The 20467-nt window shown below is 47.3% G+C and overlaps 1 protein-coding gene across 1 annotated transcript in view; it reads right to left on the bottom strand.

The window, feature by feature from the left end:
* GPR176 (G protein-coupled receptor 176) overlaps nt 1-20467 on the bottom strand; it is a 95671-nt gene that overhangs the window by 6273 nt on the left and 68931 nt on the right. The gene's annotated exons all lie outside the window — the stretch shown is intronic.

Consider the following 20467-nt stretch of genomic DNA (forward strand, 5'->3'; position numbering starts at 1 on the left):
CACATAGGTGTTTCAAATGGGCAGTTTGTTTTGAGTATCCAAATATGGAAATCTATTAAGGTACCCACATTTCAAAAAATTGGCACACAGTATTTTTAAAGATGGATATACAGAGTAAGAAAACAAAGATTCCAGGTAAAGCTGATTTTATACTACTAGTCTGGGTGTGAAAATGGGTCAGCAGCCTGCTTTATTTACTACCTCTGGAGACCTTGGTACAAGCTTACAGTAGTGCATTGAGGCCTGTATTAGGCGACAAATGAATGAATTTATCTTCATTTACTTTTCAATTTATGGGATTCCATGTAGACAATAATGTCTAATTATACCAAGGGGAAAAAAGAGAAGAGAAACACACAAGATGGAATCAACCAAGTTTTTCCAATATTCAAGATACTGTATATATAGTCTACAGTTTGAAGAGAAATGTGGGATGAGAGAGCGGGGAGGAAAAGAAAAAGGAAAGGTAGAAATCAACATTAGTTCAGATAGTATTTATCACTGATCATACTCTACTTCTGACACAAAAAGTCTGACATCAAAGACTCAGTTCTTCCTGAATAACCTCGACAGTAACTAATAATACATAATGTTATGTCAGGTGTCACCAAGTGGTGCTTTTGTACATAGTCTTTCAAGTTCTTTTTCTTTAGTGTGCAACATAATGTTCAGTCTTGGGAAGACATGCTGTGCTGTTGTTAGTATTTCTTAGGCAGGGTTCTCTGTAGGAGGTAGCTTCTGTAGAGAGGGAGTTTTGTGAACAGCAGAAAAGTTTGCTATCTGCCTTTGGCTTTGATTAAAATAAATTCTTGAGGCAGTAACTGGTGTTGCTGCTGGGCTGAGATTCCTGGAAAAAGGGACTGACTGCCCTGCATGCTGTCTGACCACCTTTGTTCTAGAACTGATGTATGGGTATAAATAAAACAAGTTGCACTTAGCATATACTCAAAATTCTATGTCACTGATACCTTCTCCACTGGGCAGCTGACCTGCAAGGCTCCAGATATTTGTTACTTCTCAACAGAAGCATGACACTGGTGTCAGAAAAGGACACTGGTGTCAGAAGAAGGGACAACACCAGCATGCCATTTTTCAGGATGATTGTAGACCCTAAAATCCCATCATGTTTCCCCTAATTTTAAACAGAACCAGTAACAGAACACATATACCCAGTGACAAGACATATACCCACTACAACTAGAGAGCTGCATTTGCCAACCTTTTCAAAAGTGGCTCAGAAATATCACCCACAAAGCTTATCACCTAACACACAGAAAGACTTATATGCTAAAAACAGAAGGCGAGAGAAATATCACTGCCCCTGCTGAAGGCACAACCAATCCAGTTGGGTAGTTGGTTTCACAAGAAGTTGTTAAAGGCCCACAGCTGTCATTGTACAGAGAAGGACTCCTTACCCATGACATTAAAATCTCACAGCAGCAGCACAAACGGGAAAGGAAGCAATTTGCCTTTGTGGCACGTAGTGCTGAGTCCCTCCTGTTGCACACACACCAAAAAACTCAGATACGAGATTGAGCATAATCAGATTACAAGAGAGAGATTTTTACAGAAAAGAGAACATTCCCTAATAGGAAAAGCACAACCAGAGATCACAACTAGTGTTAACAGACAGATAGAAATGCCATTGAGTTGAGTGAAGGTCCTTGCTTCATTCTGCCAACTAGCTTTTTAGAAACTAGCCAGTATCTTTATTGTATCATTTCAGAAAAGTGTGCAGTATAACTTCTGAAATATTCCCCATTGATGTGCTGTATAGGATTACAATAAATAAATATAACTCTTACACCATACAATTGATATAAAATTGAATGATCTCTTATTACCCAAATTCCTATTTGTTAGCTGACAAAATATTTAGCTAAGTATTTACTATTTGATGTGTTTAAAAATGGAATCATCATCTAGTTTTGGCAGGTGCCTTGGGCATGATAAAATATTCACTAAGCAGCATTCAATCAGCTGTGTTTAAAGCGTCCTAAAGCACTAGGAGGTATTCAGTCAATCATATCACTTGCTCAACAAAGTATTCCTAGTTATTCCTATCCTCCAGTTATTAAAGGAGGACACTTCAGACAGTAACAACATACTATTAGGATGCCCTGGAGCAGGGGAGAGGCGGATAGCTTTGTTTGTAAATTGAACCCATTTACCTATTTTGAATTTCTTTAGTAGCTCTTCACAGTAAATCACTAAATCACTGCAAGGTTCACCTCTGTTAGAATGAATACAAATAAAGAAGTTGAGAAAGAAAAGCAACCAGCGGGAGTTTTTATGGTTCAGACACTGTAGGACAGTCTGATTCTAGAGAGACAGTCTTGGAGTCAGTTTTATAAACCATGAGTTATCATATGATTTCTTCCATTGGGAGGTATAGAGGAAATGAAAATAGCACAAGTCCTGACCAAACCTGGCTGATGAGTGGGAGGAGTAGAGCCCACAAGCATCGTTCCTCTCTCTCTCTCTCTCTCTAAGATGGAGGAATCCTTTACCTATACATGATGCAACTGGACCCCCACATGTTTGGTGGGTCATGTCAAACATAGCTTGGGGACAGAGCTGAGTGCAAGCACTCAAAAGGGTATTATACCTCCAAAACCAATGGTTTTTCAATGAAAAATTAATCAGGCACTAATGCTACTCAGAGAAGCATTAACTTTATTTGTACTTGCAGCCATGGCTACCTAGCTCCTAGGCGAGCCAGGCTACCAGAGGAGAATAGGACATTGGGCATTATGCATGGAGTGGCAAGCTCTCCATGCCGATTCCTTGAAATCAGCAGATTTTCCACCATATGCCACAAAGCCTTCGCCTCAGAGAAAATAAGGCACTGAAAACTCCACACAGGAGTCAGATAGTATGGAGACGATCAAAGCCTACATAGTGAACTGCACAGTTTTCCATATCAGTTTTGCTCACCCATCATCCATTTATTTTCATGGGAGAGGATGACAGTGTTCTAGGTGACTGAGTTATTTAACTAGCATTACAGCAGTCTGTGCTTTGAGTCTTTTCTATAGTTGTATAGCTGGAGTTGTCCCTTTTCTGTCTACGTTCCTCTGTCATTAGCTGTTGGAATTTGTGAAAGATCCCAGACTACTATCAGTATTCTGGCTAGTTTATAGCTCCATGTTTCAGGTCATCACAGCTGAAAATTCTCTATACATTTTCTATCAAAGGTTATTTTCCTAGGTGCTTTGGATGATAACTCATCTAGAGCCAGGCCACCTTGGGCTCACATTTCATAAACTACACCAGATTACCAGATTGTGTTAGTCAGTTCTTGGGTGGGAGACTTCCATAGGAAGCGGTGCTGGTGATTCAATAGATGGCACTGTCCCCTCAGTACTAAACTAATGTACAGGCATCTCTTATGGCAACCTTGGTATAGCAAGTCACTTAGGCCTGGTCTACACTATGACTTTAATTCAGATTTAGCAGCGTTAAATCAAATTAACCCTGCACCCGTCCACACAATGAAGCCATTTATTTCAAAATAAAGGGCTCTTAAAATCGATTTCTGTACTCCACCACGACGAGCAGAGTAGCGCCAAAATCGATATTGTCATTTCGAATTAGGGTTAGTGTGGCCGCAATTCGATGGTATTGGCCTCCGGGAGCTAACCCACAGTGCACATTGTGACCGCTCTGGGCAGCAATCTGAACTCGGATGCACTGGCCAGGTAGACAGGAAAAGCCCCGTGAACATTTGAATTTCATTTCCTGTTTGCCCAGCGTGGAGAGCACAGATGACCACAGAGAGCTCATCAGCACAGGTAACCATGCAGGCCGATAATCGAAAAAGTGCACCAGCATGGACTGTACGGGAGGTACTGGATCTGATCGCTATACGGGGAGAGGATTCAGTGCTAGCAGAACTTCGTTTGAAAAGACGAAATGCTAAAACTTTTGAAAAAATCTCCAAGGGCATGATGGAGAGAGGCCACAATAGGGTCTCAGATCAGTGCCGCGTGAAAGTCAAGGAGCTCAGACAAGCCTATCAAAAAACAAAGGAGGCAAACGGTCACTCCGGGTCAGAGCCGCGGACATGCTGCTTCTACGCCGAGCTGCATGCAGTTCTAGGGGGGGCCGCCACCACTACCCCACCTCTGACCGTGGATTCCAAGGCGGGGATAATCTCATCAGCTACACCTGAGGATTCTGCAGACGGGGAAGAGGAGGAGGAGGAGGAGAAGGACGAGCTTGCGGAGAGCACCCAGCACTCCGTTCCCCCCAACAGTCAGGATCTTTTTCTCAGCCTGACTGAAGTATCCTCCCAACCCTCCCAACCCAGTACCCAAGACCATGACCCCATGGAAGGGACCTCAGGTGAGTTTACCTTTTAAAATATAAAACTTGTTTTAAAAGCAAGTGTTTTTTAATGATTACTTTGCCCTGAGGACTTGGGATGCATTCGCGGCCAGTACAGCTACTGGAAAAGTCTGTTAACGTGTCTGGGAATGGAGCGGAAATCCTCCAGGGACATCTCCATGAAGCTCTCCTGGAGGTACTCCAAAAGCCTTGCCACAAGGTTTCTGGGCAGTGCAGCCTTATTCCGTCCTCCATGGTAGGACACTTGACCAGGCCATGCTTGCAGCAAGTAATCTGGTATCATTGCATGACAAAGCCTGGCAGCGTATGGTCCCGGTGTTTGCTGGCATTCAAGCAACATCCGTTGTTTATCTTGCTGTGTAATCCTCAGGAGAGTGATATCACTCATGGTAACCTGGCTGAAATACAGGAATTTAATTAAGGGGACAGAGGTGGCCGTTCCTACTGGGCTGTTTACCTGTGGCTGAAAAGAAATCCTTCCCTGCAGTTAGCCAAGCGCAGTGTGTGTGGGGGGGAATTGGCCCAGAGCTTTTCGCGTTTGGCTAGCAGGGATCTTCCCTGATACCAGCCACATGGTCGGGGGAGGGATAAAGTGATCATCCAGAGAATTGGATGGGGGGGGGGTTAGTTTGTTTTCTGCTGCTGAAGGTTAACAGGAAAACCACAGCAGTCAACGGGCTTTGCTTGGTATGTGGGAAAGGAGGGCGCAGAAGCCGAAAGACAATGGCTTACCATGGCCGCATGCAAGCCGAATTCTGTTGCCCGGACCTGCGTCTGTGATGTCTAGCAGCAAAGCCACAGGCACTCAATATTAAGAGGCAAAATGCGACCTTGCACAGAAATCACATGTGCTATGTAATGTGAATAGTGTTGGTCACCATGAAAGAGCATAAGCATCGGTCTGCAAAATGTATCTTTTTAAAAAATTCTCTCCTTTTTTCCCTCCCTCCAGCAGCTGCAAATTTTTCAAGCCTCCCTCCTCCGTCCCGAAGGCTATCTCAGATAAGGCGTCAGAAAAAGAAGACGCGAGACGAGATGTTCGCAGAAATCATGGAATCCACCCACAGTGAAAGAGCTCATCTGAATGAGTGGAAGGACACGGTTTCAAAGTATAGGCAAGAAGCCAGTGAACGTGAGGACAGGAGGGACCAACGTGAGGAGAGAAGAGACGCTCGAGATGAGAGGTGTCGGCAGGAAGATCAGAGGAGGCAGGATGCAATGCTGGGGCTGCTGCGTGAGCAAACAGACATGCTCCGGTGTCTGGTGGAGCTTCAGGAACAGCAGCAGGATAACAGAGTGCTGCTACAGCCCCTGTATAATCCCCCTCCCCCCTCACCATGTTCCATAGCCTCCTCACCCAGACGTGTAAGAACGCGGGGGGGCGGAGGCTCCGTACAGCCTCCCATTCCACCCCAGTGGACAGCCCAAGCAAAAGGCTGACATTTTTTTAACCTTTTTTTAGTGGCCTTTTCCTTCCCGCCGATCCTCCTCCCAAACCTCACCCAGGTTCTCTCCCTCTTTTTATAATCAATTAATAAAGAATAAATGATTTTTAAACAATAGTGACTTTATTTCCTTTGAAAGCAAGCTGGGGAAGGGGGAGGGTGGGTTCCTTACAGAGAATGAGTCAATAAAGGGGGCGGGTTTTCATGAAAGAGAAACAAACAGAAATTTCACACTGTAGCCTGGCCAGTCATGAAACTGGTTTTCAAAGCTTCTCTGATGCACAGCACTTCCTGGTGTGCTCTTCTAATCACCCTGGTGTCTGGCAGCCAGGCAATTTGCCTCAGCCTCCCACCCCGCCATAAAGGTCTCCCCCTTACTTTCACAGAGATTGTGGAGCACACAGCAAGCAGAAATAACAATGGGGATATTGGTTTGGCTGAGGTCTGAGCGAGTCAGTAACGATCGCCAGCGACCTTTTAAACGGCCAAATGCATATTCTACCACCATTCTGCACTTGCTCAGCCTGTAGTTGAACAGCTCCTGACTCCTGTCCAGGCTACCTGTGTATGGCTTCATGAGCCATGGCATTAAGGGGTAGGCTGGGTCCCCAAGAATAACTATTGGCATCCCCAAGGGTTATTTTCTGGTCCAGGAAGTAAGTCCCTTGCCGCAGCTGTTTAAACAGAGTAGTGTTCCTGAAGACGCAAGCGTCATGAACCCTTCCCAGCCAGCCCACGTTGATGTTGGTGAAACGTCCCTTGTGATCCACAAGTGCTTGCAGCACCATTGAAAAGTACCCCTTGCGGTTTATGTACTGGGTACCCTGGTGCTCTGGTGCCAAGATAGGGATATGGGTTCCATCTATCGCCCCACCACAGTTAGGGAATCCCATTGCAGCAAAGCCATCCACTATGACCTGCACATTTCCCAGAGTCACTACCTTTCGTAGCAGCACCTCAGTGATTGCTTTGGCTACTTGCATCACAGCAGCCCCCACAGTAGATTTGCCCATTCCAAATTGATTCCCGACTGATCGGTAGCTGTCTGGCGTTGCAAGCTTCCACAGGGCTATCGCCACTTGCTTCTCAGCTGTGAGGGCTGCTCTCATCTTGGTATTCTGGTGCTTCAGGGCAGGGGACAGCAAGTCACAAAGTTCCATGAAAGTGCCCTTACGCATGCAAAAGTTTCACAGCCACTGGGAATCGTCCCACACCTGCAACGTTATGCGGTCCCACCAGTCTGTGCTTGTTTCCCGGGCCCAGAATCGGCATTCCACGGATAGAACCTGCCCCATTAACAACATGATCTCCAAAGCACCGGGGCCCGCGGTTTGAGAGAATTCTGTGTCCATGTCCATGTCCATATCCTCATCACGCTTGTTGCTGTGCTGCCGTCGCCGCCTCCTCCTCCTCGCCTTGTTTTTCTGGTCCTGGCTCAGCATAAACTGCACGAGAATGCGAGAGGTGTTTACAATGTTCATGACTGCTGTCTTGAGCTGAGCGGGCTCCATGCTTGCCGTGGTATGGAGTCTGCAGTGTTCACCCAGGAAAAAAGGCGCGAAATGGTTGTCTGCCATTGCTTTCATGGAGGGAGGGGTGAGGCTGTACCCAGAACCACCTGCAACAATGTTTTTTGCCCCATCAGGCACTGGGATCTCAACCCAGAATTCCAATTGGCGGGGGAGACTGCGGGAACTATGGGATAGCTATGGGATAGCTACCCACAGTGCAACGCTCCGGAAATCGACGCTAGCCCCGGTACATGGACGCACACCGCCGAATTAATGTGCTTAGTGTGACTGCATACATTCGACTTTATACAATCTGTTTCCAAAATTCGAATTATATAAATTCAGATTAATCCTGTAGTGTAGACATACCCTTACTGTTGTTTAAGATTTCAAACATGTTAGAGGAAAGGACAAAGCTGTATTTTAATTAAAAAGGAGAAATATAAATTCTTGTTTCATAGTAGTTCTTAATGGGCAAATATCTACAATAAAACAACACTACAACTGGCATTAGTTGGCAACCTTGCTGGCATTCTGTGTGACTTTCAATGACAGGTAGATGCCTAACTCCATTCAGGCCTTTGGAAATGTTTCCCAGCAACAATGAGGAAAGGTAATGGTCATCACTGGCCTCTGCAAGCTCCACTGAGAAATAGATCCTTTAAATGTAGGGAAAAAATTAAGTATGTAGTCTGCCAAACTAATTTAAATACAGTTAGTTTATCCACTTGTACTACTATAAATTTTAATACACAATAATATTCATTATTTGTATGTAATAAATGGTTGCCTTAAGTAACCCCAACTTTTTTTTTTGTTCTGAAATTTTAGGGATACCAATGTAAGCAGAGTTACAATAATGAAAATCCACAGAGAAGTAGAGTCAGAAAAAAAAGTTACTACAAGAATGGGCTAATACATCACACTGAAAAATAGTCTGCTAAGTCAACAAATTCTGGCAAACATTTTTACATTGTTTCGTGTTCATGGAATCTATGGGGAGCAACATACTCAGAACTTTTATTATTATCAATAAAGTTGCATTCTGATTCAAAGTGGTGAAACAAGTAGAAACATATTAAACTCAGTTGTCAGCGCGTCTTTTTGCACACCAAGCTCCACCATTCTTAAATGTCTTTGCTTGACTCAAAGTGTTGATCCAGGCATTGAAATTAAACTGAGATAATTTTGTAACAACATCTCTTAATAATAATTCTAATTATAACTAAAACCCTGAATAATATCTTTAACAACCAGCAAGATGATCACAATAGAAACCAGAGATGGTCATCTAAAAGAAATATCTTTGCCACTAAGTCAGAATAAAGTTTTTATTCGCTGTGGATTTACTCATGAAACCTTAGCTAACGTACCCTGATGTATCTAGTCTTCACCTGGATACCAAATTATACTTTTGTGAACATTAGCTAGATCAGGATTGAAGAAAAACTCCCAATACAAAAAGAACAGGAGTACTTGTGGCACCTTAGGCCTGGTCTACACTACGGGTTTAGGTCAACTTTAGCAGCGTTAAACCGAATTAAGCCTGGACACGTCCACACAACGAGGCCCTTTCTTTCGACTTAAAGGGCCCTTTAAACCGGTTTCTTTACACCACCTCCGACGAGGGGATTAGCGATAAAACCGGCCTTTGTGGGTCGGAATTGGGGTAGTGTGGACGGAATTCGATGTTATTGGCCTCCGGGAACTATCCCACAGTGCTTCATTGTGACCGCTCTGGACAGCGCTCTCAACTCAGATGCACTGACCAGGTAGACAGGAAAAGACCCGCGAAGGTTTGAATTTCATTTCCTGTTTGCCCAGCGTGGAGAGCACAGGTGACCACGCAGAGCTCATCAGCACAGGTAACCGTCATGGAGTCCTCCCAGGATCGCAAAAGAGCTCCAGCATGGACCGAACGGGAGGTACGAGATCTGCTCGCCATATGGGGAGATGAAGCAGTGATAGCTGAACTCCGTAGCAGTAAAAGAAATGGAAAAGTATTAGAAAAGATCTCCAAGGCCATGAAGGACCGAGGCCATAACAGGGACACACAGCAGTGCCGCGTGAAAATTAAGGAGCTACGGCAAGCCTACCACAAAGCCAGAGAAGCAAACGGAAGGTCCGGGGCAGAGCCGCAAACTTGCCGCTACTACGCGGAGCTGCATGCGATCCTAGGGGGTGCAGCCACCACTACCCCAACCGTGTGCTATGACTCTCTCACTGGAGAAACACACAGGGAAGACGGTTCGGGGAACGAGGAAGATGACGATGGAGGTACTGTAGGTAGCTCACAGCAGCAAGGAAGCGGAGAAACCGGTTTCCCCAACAGCCAGGATATGTTTGTGACCCTGGACCTGGAACCAGTAACCCCCAAACTCACCCAAGACCCTCAGGGCACACAGGAGACCTCTGGTGAGTGTAACTTTGTAAATATTTGTAAACATTACAAAAAAAAAGCAAGCAAGTCTGTTAACGTGTATGGGGATGGAGCGGAAATCCTCCAGGGACATCTCCAGAAAGCTCTCCTGGTTGAAATGGGGTGATTTTATTAAGGGGGACATTCAGAGGCGCCCGTTCCTGCTCTTCTGACCAGAAATGTTCCCCGCTGTTAACCACGCGGTGGGGGGGAGGGGTGAAGTGATCATCCCAGAGAATCGTGTGTGTGTGTGTGGGGGGGGGTGGTTTACTTGTGTTTGTGCCGCATGTTAACCGGGAAACCGCAGCCCCCTCCTTTTACATTGAAACCCCATTTTAAATGGACAACCCAATTCATCCTTGATATGGGAAATGCGCTGCTGTTTGCAACCTTTCCCGCATGTTAAGAAGGTTAAAAAAGCCAAAACACTGTGGCCTACGATGGCTGCCTGCAAGCCGAAATATGCGACCTTGTAATGAAAGAGTGTACCCATTGTTCCCTAAAATGTGTCTTTTTTAACCACCTCTCCCTTCTCCTCCACCAGCTGCAAATGTTTCTCCTTCGCAGAGGCTCGTGAACATTAGAAAGAGAAAACGTAAGACGAGGGACGAGATGTTCACGGAGCTGCAGATGTCCGCCCAGGCTGATAGAGCACAGCAGAATGCGTGGAGGCAGTCAATGTCGGAGATGAGAAAAGCCCAATATGAACGAGAGGAGAGGTGGCGGGCTGAATCGCGGGAAGAACAGAGCAAGTGGCGGGCTGAAGACGATAGGTGGCGTCAGCTTGCAGACAGACGGCAAGAGGCAATGCTCCGTCTGCTGGAGCATCAAAGTGATATGCTCGAGCGTATGGTTGAGTTGCAGGAAAGGCAGCAGGAGCAGAGACCGCCGCTACAGCCCCTGTGTAACCAACAGCCCTCCTCCCCAAGTTCCATAGCCTCCTCACCCAGACGCCCAAGAACACGGTGGGGGGGCCTCCGTCCACCCAGTCACTCCACCCCAGATGATCGCCCAAGCATCAGAAGGCTGGCCTTCAATAAGAGTTAAAGTTTTAAAATGCAGTGTGTCCTTTTCCATCCCTCCTCCCCCACCCATCCCAGCTACCTTGGCAATTATCCCCCTACCTCTGTAAGGAACTAATAAAGAATGCATGAATGTGAAAAAACAATGACTTTATTGCCTCTGCAAGTGGGAGGGGAGGGGAGGGTGGGGGGGGGTTGGTTTACAGGGAAGTAGAGTGAACTGGGTCGGGGGGGGTTGGAGGGTTCATCAAGGAGAAACAAACAGAAGTTTCACACAGTAGCCTGGCCAATCACAAAACTCGTTTTCAAAGCTTCTCTGATGCGCACCGCGCCCTGCTGTGCTCCTCTAACCGCCCTGGTGTCTGGCTGCGCGTAATCAGCGGCCAGGCGAGTTGCCTCAACCTCCCACCCCGCCATAAAGGTCTCCCCCTTACTCTCACAGATATTGTGGAGCGCACAGCAAGCAGCAATAACAATGGGGATATTCTTTTCGCTGAGGTCTGAGCGAGTCAGTAAGCTGCGCCAACGCGCTTTTAAACGTCCAAATGCACATTCCACCACCATTCGGCACTTGCTCAGCCTGTAGTTGAACAGGTCCTGACTCCTGTCCAGGCTGCCTGTGTATGGCTTCATGAGCCATGGCATTAAGGGGTAGGCTGGGTCCCCAAGGATCACGATAGGCATTTCAACATCCCCAATGGTCACTTTCTGGTCCGGGAAGAAAGTCCCTTCCTCCAGCTTTCGAAACAGAGCAGAGTTCCTGAAGACGCGAGCATCATGTACCTTTCCCGGTCATCCCACGTTGATGTTGGTGAAACGTCCCTTGTGATCCACCAGGGCTTGCAGCAGCATTGAAAAGTACCCCTTGCGGTTTACGTAGTCGGTGGCTTGGTGCTCCGGTGACAAGATAGGGATATGGGTTCCGTCTATGGCCCCGCCACAGTTTGGGAATCCCATTTCAGCAAAACCATCCACTATTGACTGCACGTTGCCCAGAGTCACTACCCTTGCTATCACCAGGTCTTTCATTGCCCTGGCAAATTGGATCACAGCAGCCCCCACCGTAGATTTGCCCACTCCAAATTGATTCCCGACTGACCGGTAGCTGTCTGGCGTTGCAAGCTTCCACAGGGCTATCGCCACTCGCTTCTCAACTGTGAGGGCTGCTCTCATCTTGGTATCCTGGCGTTTCAGGGCAGGGGAAAGCAAGTCACAAAGTTCCATGAAAGTGGCCTCACGCATGCGAAAGTTTCGCAGCCACTGGGAATCGTCCCATACCTGCAGCACGATGCGATCCCACCAGTCTGTGCTTGTTTCCCGGGCCCAGAATCGGCGTTCCACGGTATCAACCTGCCCCAGTGACACCATGATTTCCACATTGCTGGGGCCTGTGCCTTGTGAGAGGTCTATGTCCATGTCAATTTCCTCATCACTCTCGTCGCCGCGCTGCAATCGCCTCCTCGCCTGGTCCGGGTTTCGCCTTGGCATGTTCTGGCTCTGCATATACTCCAGGACAATGCGCGTGGTGTTCATAGTGCTCATAATTGCCGCGGTGATCTGAGCGGGCTCCATGATCCCAGTGCTAGCTATGGCGCCTGGTCAGAAAAAAGGCGCGAAAGTAGTATCTGATGGACCAGGAGAAGGAGGGCGGGAGGGAGGGGGGGAGGGAGGGCCGAGTGACGACATGGCGTACAGGTACAGGAACAGGGAGAAACACAAACAACTGTCACACAGAATGGTCCCCCCAAAGATTAAACTGGAAACCCTGGGCTTAGCAGGCCGTTGATTTCACGGAGGAAGGGGAAGCAAATGAACACAGAACAAATCTATTTTTTACATCTTAAGGTGGCAGCCGACGCTGCAGCATGAGTGACAGCCATACCAGTACGATGACGATGGGTACCAATCATAATATACCATCATCTGCCAAAAGGCAAGGGGCTGCTGCTGTGTAGCAATGCAGCCCCACGTCTGCCAGCCCCACGTCCGCCAGCACCCAGCATCGCCCTCGGCCTCTTCTGGGTGCTTAGCAGACAATATTGGGCAATTGGCAGAAAATAGTATATTATGACTGGTAACCGTCATCATCAAAACAGTAGCATGTCTGCCCAGGTGGCCATGATTGACAGCCATACCAGTATGACGATGACGGATACCAGTCATAATATACCATCGCCTGGAAGGGGCTGGTGCAATGCAGCACTACGGCTGCCAGCCCCACGGCTATCACTCATGCTACACCGTCTACCGCCAAAAGGCAGTTAGCAGCTGCTGCTGTGTAGCAATGCAGTCCCACGTCTGCCGGCACCCAGAGGACATATGGTGACGGTGAGCTTAGCTGAGCTGAGCGGGCTCCATGCTTGCCGTGGTATGTTGTCTGCACAGGTAACCCAGGTAAAAAGGCGCGAATCTATTGTCTGCCGTTGCTGTGACGAGGGGGGAGGGGCCTGACGACATGTACCCAGAACTGCCCGCGACACTGTTTTGCATCATCCGGGCATTGGGATCTCAACCCAGAATTCAAAGAAAAGGCGCGAACCGCTTCTCGGCTCGAGCTGTGGCGCAAACGTAGTATCTGACGGCCTAGGGGAAGGAGGGAGGGGGGCCGAGTGACGACATGGCGTACAGGCACAGGGAATTAAAATAAAGAACGGTGGCTGTGCATCAGGGAGAGACACAAACAACTGTCACAGACTGGTCCCCCCCAAAGATTAAACTGAAAACCCTGGGTTTAGCAGGCCGTTGATTTGACGGAGGGAGGGGGAAGCAAATGAATACAGAGAAAATCTATTTTTTTACATCTTAAGACGACGGTGCAGCGTGACTGATAGCCCTCGGCATCTTTCTGGGTGCTTGGCAGCAAATACGGGGCGGTGTATGACGATGGTCTTCAGGCCTATTGCACGAGCTGCTGCTCAGGGAAGACTCTGCTAACGTGCGATGACCCGACTTGTAATAGGCCGGCTAACAGTCATAATACACCATTTACTGCCAAAAGGCAAGCCCCACGGCTGCCAGCACCCAGATCGCCGATGAAGGCTACCAGTCTACTGCACCGTCTATCGCCAAAAGGCAGTTAGCAGCTGCTGCTGTGTAGCAATGCAGTCCCACGTCTGCCGGCACCAAGAGGACATATGGTGACGGTGAGCTCAGCTGTGCTGAGCGGGCTCCATGTTGTCTGCACAGGTAACCCAGGTAACCCAGGTAAAAAGGCGCGAATCTATTGTCTGCCGTTGCTGTGACGGGGGAGGGAGGGGCCTGACGACATGTACCCAGAACCGCCCGCGACACTGTTTTGCATCATCCGGGCATTGGGATCTCAACCCAGAATTCCAAGGGGCGGCGGAGACTGCGGGAACTGTGGGATAGCTGTGGGATAGCTACCCATAGTGCAATGCTCCGGAAGTCGACGCTAGCCTCGTACTGTGGACGCGGTCTGCCGACTAGAGCACCTAGAGCATTTTATTGTGTGGACATACACAATCGGCTGTATACAACCGATTTCAATAAAACCGGCTTCTATAAATTCGAACTAATTTCGTAGTGTAGACATACCCTTAGAGACTAACAAATTTATTAGAGCATAAGCTTTCGTGGACTACAGCCCACTTCTTCGGCTGCATACAGAAGTGGGCTGTAGTCCACGAAAGTTTATGCTCTAATAAATTTGTTAGTCTCTAAGGTGCCACAAGTACTCCTGTTCTTTTTGCGGATACAGACTAACACGGTTGCTACTCTGAAACCTCCCAATACAAAGCCCACACACTTCAAATCTGACTTCTTTTTCCTACTTCTTACTTTCATGAACTCTCACATCCCACCTAGAGTGGAATTCACTGGATCTAAGTATCTTTACAACAGTAACAAATACATTGAGGTTGGTAATAGAACTGGTTGGAAAATAGGTTCCCCCACCCCCATGGACAATTTCATTGAAAACAAACATTGATACCTCCTCTTAAAAACCAACAATTTTCAATTTTCAGTAACAACCACAACAACAAAATATTTTTTTAATTTTTTAATTTTCTGATTTTTTTCCTTAATCAAAATAAAAGTCATATAGACTGACAGTATGCATCCTCTTTGCATATGGAAAATATAAAGCAAAGTTTCTAAATTCCCTAACCAATGAATTTTATAATGAGTAGGACTCCTAGGTACTATCATAATACAAATAAATAATAATAATTCTTGCTTGCTTACATTAATGTCATTACCACACTTCTGTTAAATCTATGGCCAATTAATTTTGATTTCACTCTTTTTTTCAACTCTTGTTTTTTCACTTCTTAATTCAGATGTGTGTGCAGGCAGATTTTTTACATGTGAGGCAAAACATCTTCTGCAGGAGTAACTAATGTTAAAAGGAGTGGCTGCTGCACACTGGAATTATTGCTTCAAGACCAGCAGTTAAGAGAACCACCCACTCTACCCAACCTATGCCACACTTCTTTCTTTCTTACGCACCAACAGGGGATGTAGAGGGGTATTTTAAAACCTTGTGGCAAATAACACAGGATGGCGACTTATGTTTACACATCTAGGGTAAACTTTTGGACCATTTAAGTCAACAGAGAACCTCCCACTAACTTCGGTGTAACCAGAATTTCACCTCTGTGATATTTCATTGCGCACCTGAGGTGATGCACAACTCCCTATCTACATGCCACATGGGCTATTACAGGATTGCTTTCCCAAACAGTCTAGATTAAGATCTGGGTTGTTTCCCTGTTTTGTTTAATTTCTTCTGCTAAAACCATTAGGTAATCCTTTTGGGATGCCACACAGTGCTATACCATGGGGAACAGCAAATGTTCCCGTACAGAAAAAAATACAACAGCTCCAGAACAATGTGCACCAATGTAGTGAATTTAATTGTTTCCAATACGTTTCAAGATGTGTGTTGTATCCTTGGGGGCAGCAGTTTTAGGAAGAAATCACTTGAGACACAGAGAGCTGTAGACCTTGAAAAGCAGCCATTCATTGCCACACACTGAACTAACCAACAACCAGCCAAAATCGTCTGGGCTATCCCCTAATAATCTAACTCAGCTGCCATAGCAACAACAAGATTTTATTACTACGACAACCAAATACACAACATATTCCTCCCCCCCTTAATGAGAACATCCCCTAAATAAAACAAACACTATACTAAAGAAGGAGGGTAGACTGCCTCCGTTCCCGGCTACACCCAGGGGATTATTTTGCCCTGTAACTGCGGGGTCGCCCAAGCTAAAGATCCAGCCATTGAGGAGGCCTTCTCTCTCTATGTGGATTATGGCGAACTTTTGGTGTTGGTGCACCCAAAAGTATCTTGGGTGCAGGCCTGACAATGGGCTCAGGGTTCGTAGTGCGAACAGGTGAGGATGTGGTATCAGCTCGTTCAGGGAAGGGATGTATCTCCACCGCAGGCAGTAATGGATGGGGAACGTCAGGAACAGGTGACTCTTGATTCGGTGCCTTGCCGGAAGTGGTGAAGGAAACAGGTCCTGCTTGAGCAATGACAGTGGCAGGGACCCATTTAGCTCCAGAAGCATTCATAAAGCTCCATTTGCCTTCATAAAATTTCCAAACTCCTGAGAGACAAACTGCGGTCCATTGTCATTCACAAGTTGTTCTGGCAGACCGAAACGACTAAAGAGTCCCGTAGTTTTTGGATAGTACTCTCTGCAGTAGTGGACTGCATTATAGACACTTCTGGCCATTTAGAATGGGCATCTACCACCACCAAGAATATGCTTCCTTTTAGTGGGCCAGCAAAGTCAATGTGAATACACTGCCACGGGTTTTCAGGCCAGTCTCATGGGTGTAGGGGTGCCCACTGGGGTGCATTCCTCACACCCTGACATGATATACAAGCTCTTACCTTTTCTTCAATAGCATTGTCCAATCCCAGCCACCAAAAATAGCTTTGTGCAATTTCCTTTATGCGTACTATTCCAGTGACCGGAATGTAGCTGTTCTAACATCTGTGATCTCAGTGGTGATGGGATAATAACACGTCTTCCCCACAACAAACAACCAGAATGGACTGATAACTCCATTCTCCTGGACATGTACGTAATGAGGTCGGGTGAGACTGGAGAGGTTCGCTGAGATGTTCCATGCATCACCAGGTCCATAACTTTGGACAATACTGGGTCAACGCGAGTTGCCTTCTTTACCTGAGTAGCGGTGATGGGTGTGTTTTCTACCTGTTCAAAGTAAAAGATTTCCTTCTGGGCAATATCTCGACGTTTGACTGGCAAAGGCAGCCTTGAGAGACCATCTGCATTGCCGTGCAGAGTGGATTTCCGATACCGGATTTCCTATGTGTGTGCGGAAAGCAACAATGCCCCTCATTGGATATGACTAGCAGCTAATGGGGGAATACCTGTGTGTGGTCCAAAAATTGAAGTCAGAGGTCGATGGTCTGTGAGAAGTGTAAACTTCTGTCCGAACAGGTACTGATGAAACTTCCAAAGTCCAAAAATGATTCCCAATGCCTCACGTTCGATTTGGGCATAGTTAGTTTCTGCTTTGCTTAGGGTGCATGAAGCAAAAGCAATAGGTCTCTCTTCTCCTGAAGGCATAATGTATGACACGACCACTCCCATTCCATAAGGGAAGGCATCGCAGGCCAACTGTAGAGGTAAGGATGGATCAAAGTGCGTCAGAACTCCCGAATTTAGCAATGCACCCTTAGCTTTGTTAAATGCAACATCACAGGCTTAAGTCCACTTCCAGACCTTGTTCTGCCCCAGGAGTTTGTGAAGTGATTTTAACAGTGTGGCTAACTGAGAGATTAACTTCCCATAATAGTTTAATAGTCCTAGAAGTGAGCGAAGCTGGCTAACATTTTGAGGAGTTGGAGCCTCCACAATAGCCTTAACTTTTGCAGGGGCCTTATGAAGACCCGTAGCATCAATGATGTGTCCCAAATATTCAACAGAGGACTGGAAGAATTCACACTTGTCTTTGCGGACTCATAGGCCATACTCTTCCAATCTTCATAGGGTAGCCTCTAAATTCTTTAGGTGATCCTCCTCATTCCTTCCAGTGACCAGGATGGCGTCCAGATAGCACTAGACTCCTGGCAAGCCACACAAGATCTGATCCATAGCCCTCTGAAACAAGGCAGGAACAGACGTTATTCCGAAGGGTAGGCAACAGTATCGATAAAGCCCCTTATGCGTCACAATAGTCAACAGCTCTTGGGACTTTTCATTGATGTGCATCTGTAAATATGCTTGACTCAGATCAATCTTACTGAACTTTTGTCCCCCAACCAGCCCTGCAAAGAGGTCATCGATGCGAGGAAGCAGGTATTGCTCTGAACACAACACCAAGTTGACCGTGACAAATACAGAAGAAGCCATCTTTCTTTACTATTGGAGCGATTGGAGTTGCCCATGGGCTATGGGTAACTGGTATTAGGACTCATTTGTGACCGGGCGCTTCAGGTCCACTTCAACCTTTGGCCTGAGGGCATATGACACAGTTCTGGCTTTCAGGTATTTGGTTGACTGCCAGGTTTAATGTTCAATGTCACGGTGATTCCCTTTAGACTTCCCAGATCCTCTCCAAAAACAGCAACATGTTTCCTTAGTACAGCGGTCAGACTGATTTCATCTTTAGTCATTCAATGCTCTTCTGCCCAGTTCAGCTGAATCTTCCTCAGCCAAGACCTACCCATTAAGGCTCAGTAATTGCCTTTCACCACAAACAGTGGCAATTTAGCAGCCTGTCCATTGAATTCCACCTTAACATCAATAGTGCCCAACATGGGCACAGCTTCTCCCGTGTATGTCTTCAGAACAGTTTTTGTTGCCTTAAGCGGAAGATGCTGTAGCTTTTCTTTATACACAGTCTCTGAGACCAGTGAGATGGCTACAATGGTGTCTGGCTCCATGTGTACAGGTTTGCTGTCCAACAACCGGGTTACCCAGTATTCATGTGATCCCACTGCCAAAGACAAAACGTGGAATGGCACTTCTTGTGACGAGGTGTCACCTTGATCATCCTGGGTCTGCTCCAGGGTATGCAGATTTTCCTTTCTGGTCCGCCAGACCGCAGGCCTCTTTTTCTTTTGATTACAGGTACACTCAATGTGTCCCTTTTTGCCACAGTGTCGACACACCAGGTCCTTACACCAGCATTCTGATGCATGGTGACCTGGCTTACCACATTGGCAACATTCCTGACTCCCCACAGTTTTGTGGATAGGTTCTTGTGACACCTTATGCACCCTAGGGGATGCACAAATCTATTGCACCTTCTTTGTAGCCAGTTCCATGGAGACAGCAATATCAACGGCCTTCTGTAAGGTAAGCTGAGCCTCTGTCAATAGGCGCTTCCATATAGCGTCCCTGTGCAGGCCACACACTAACCTGTCACGTAGGGCGTCATTTAACATCCCCTTAAATTCACAGTGTTCCGCAAGCTTTTTCAAAGTTGCTACAAATTGTACAACTGTTTCGTCTTCTTTTTAGTCTCTTTTGTGGAACCTATATCTTTCAGCAATTACCAGTGGTTTTGGAGAAAAATGGGACCCTGGGATTTCCACAACGTCACTGTAAGATTTGGTCTCCGGCTTAACAGGGTGTAATAAACTGCGTAGCAGAGAATAAGTCTTAGCCCCTATAATACTCAAGAATATTGGCACCTTCTTCTCTTCTGCAATGTCATTTGCAATAACAAAAAGCTCAAAACGCTCAGTATATATGTGCCATTGCACTGTAGTCTCCTCAAAAGGTTCCAGGAGCCCCGTAAGTGTAGCCATTGTTTTAGTTTCATTTTGCATTATCAGTGCAAACAAGCCAGTTCACACCCCCTTCCAACAGCAAAAAGGTTTTATTTTTTTAAATATTTTTTTTATCTTGACTTCTACCTTCTTCTGTTGCTGGTAGGGTTACCATATTTAAAAAATAAAAAAAGAGGACACTCCACGGGGCCCTGGCCCCGCCCCTTCCCCACCCCTAGCCCCGCCCCAACTCAGCTCCTTCCCCAAAGTCCCCGCCCTAACTCCCCCTCCTCCCTCCCAGCCACGCGAAAAGGGCTGCCCAAGCGCTACTGGCTTCACGGTTTGCCGGGCAGCCCCCAGACCCTGCGCCCCTGGCCGGCGCTTCCCCAGCGCAGCTGGAGCCCAGGAGGGGAAGCACCCAGCCGGGGGCGCAGGGTCTAGAGGCTGCCCGGCAAACCATGAAGCTGGTAGCGCTCAGGCTTCAGGCAGCCCCCATGCCTCCGGACCCTGCGCCCCCAGCTGGGCACTTCCCCTCCCAGCTGCTGTGCTCCTCCCCTGACTCTTCGGCTCTGTTTAAGAGCCAAGCTGCCCGAGCGCTACCGGCTTCGGGCAGCCCCCTTGCCTCCGGACCCCGCGCGGCCGGAGCAGAGCAGCTGGAGCCTGGGAGGGGAAGTACCCGGCCGGCAGCTGGGGTCCGGAGGCAAGGGGGCTGCCCGAAGCCAGTAGCGCTTGGGCAGCTCGGCTCTTAAACAGAGCCGAAGAGTCAGGGGAGGAGCAGAGCAGCCACGGGAGGGGAAGTGCCTAGCTGGTATTTTCCCGGACATGTTTGGCTTTTTGGCAATTCCCCCCGGACGGGGGTTTGATTACCAAAAAGCCGCACATGTCCAGGAAAAACCGGACGTATGGTAACCCTAGTTGCTGGGCAGCACAGGGATCCCACCCTCGTTGCCATGTTGTTGTATCCTTGGGGGCAGCAGTTTTAGGAAGAAATC

This window comes from Trachemys scripta, chromosome 4, assembly GCF_013100865.1.
Source record: "Trachemys scripta elegans isolate TJP31775 chromosome 4, CAS_Tse_1.0, whole genome shotgun sequence".
Taxonomy (NCBI): domain Eukaryota; kingdom Metazoa; phylum Chordata; order Testudines; family Emydidae; genus Trachemys; species Trachemys scripta.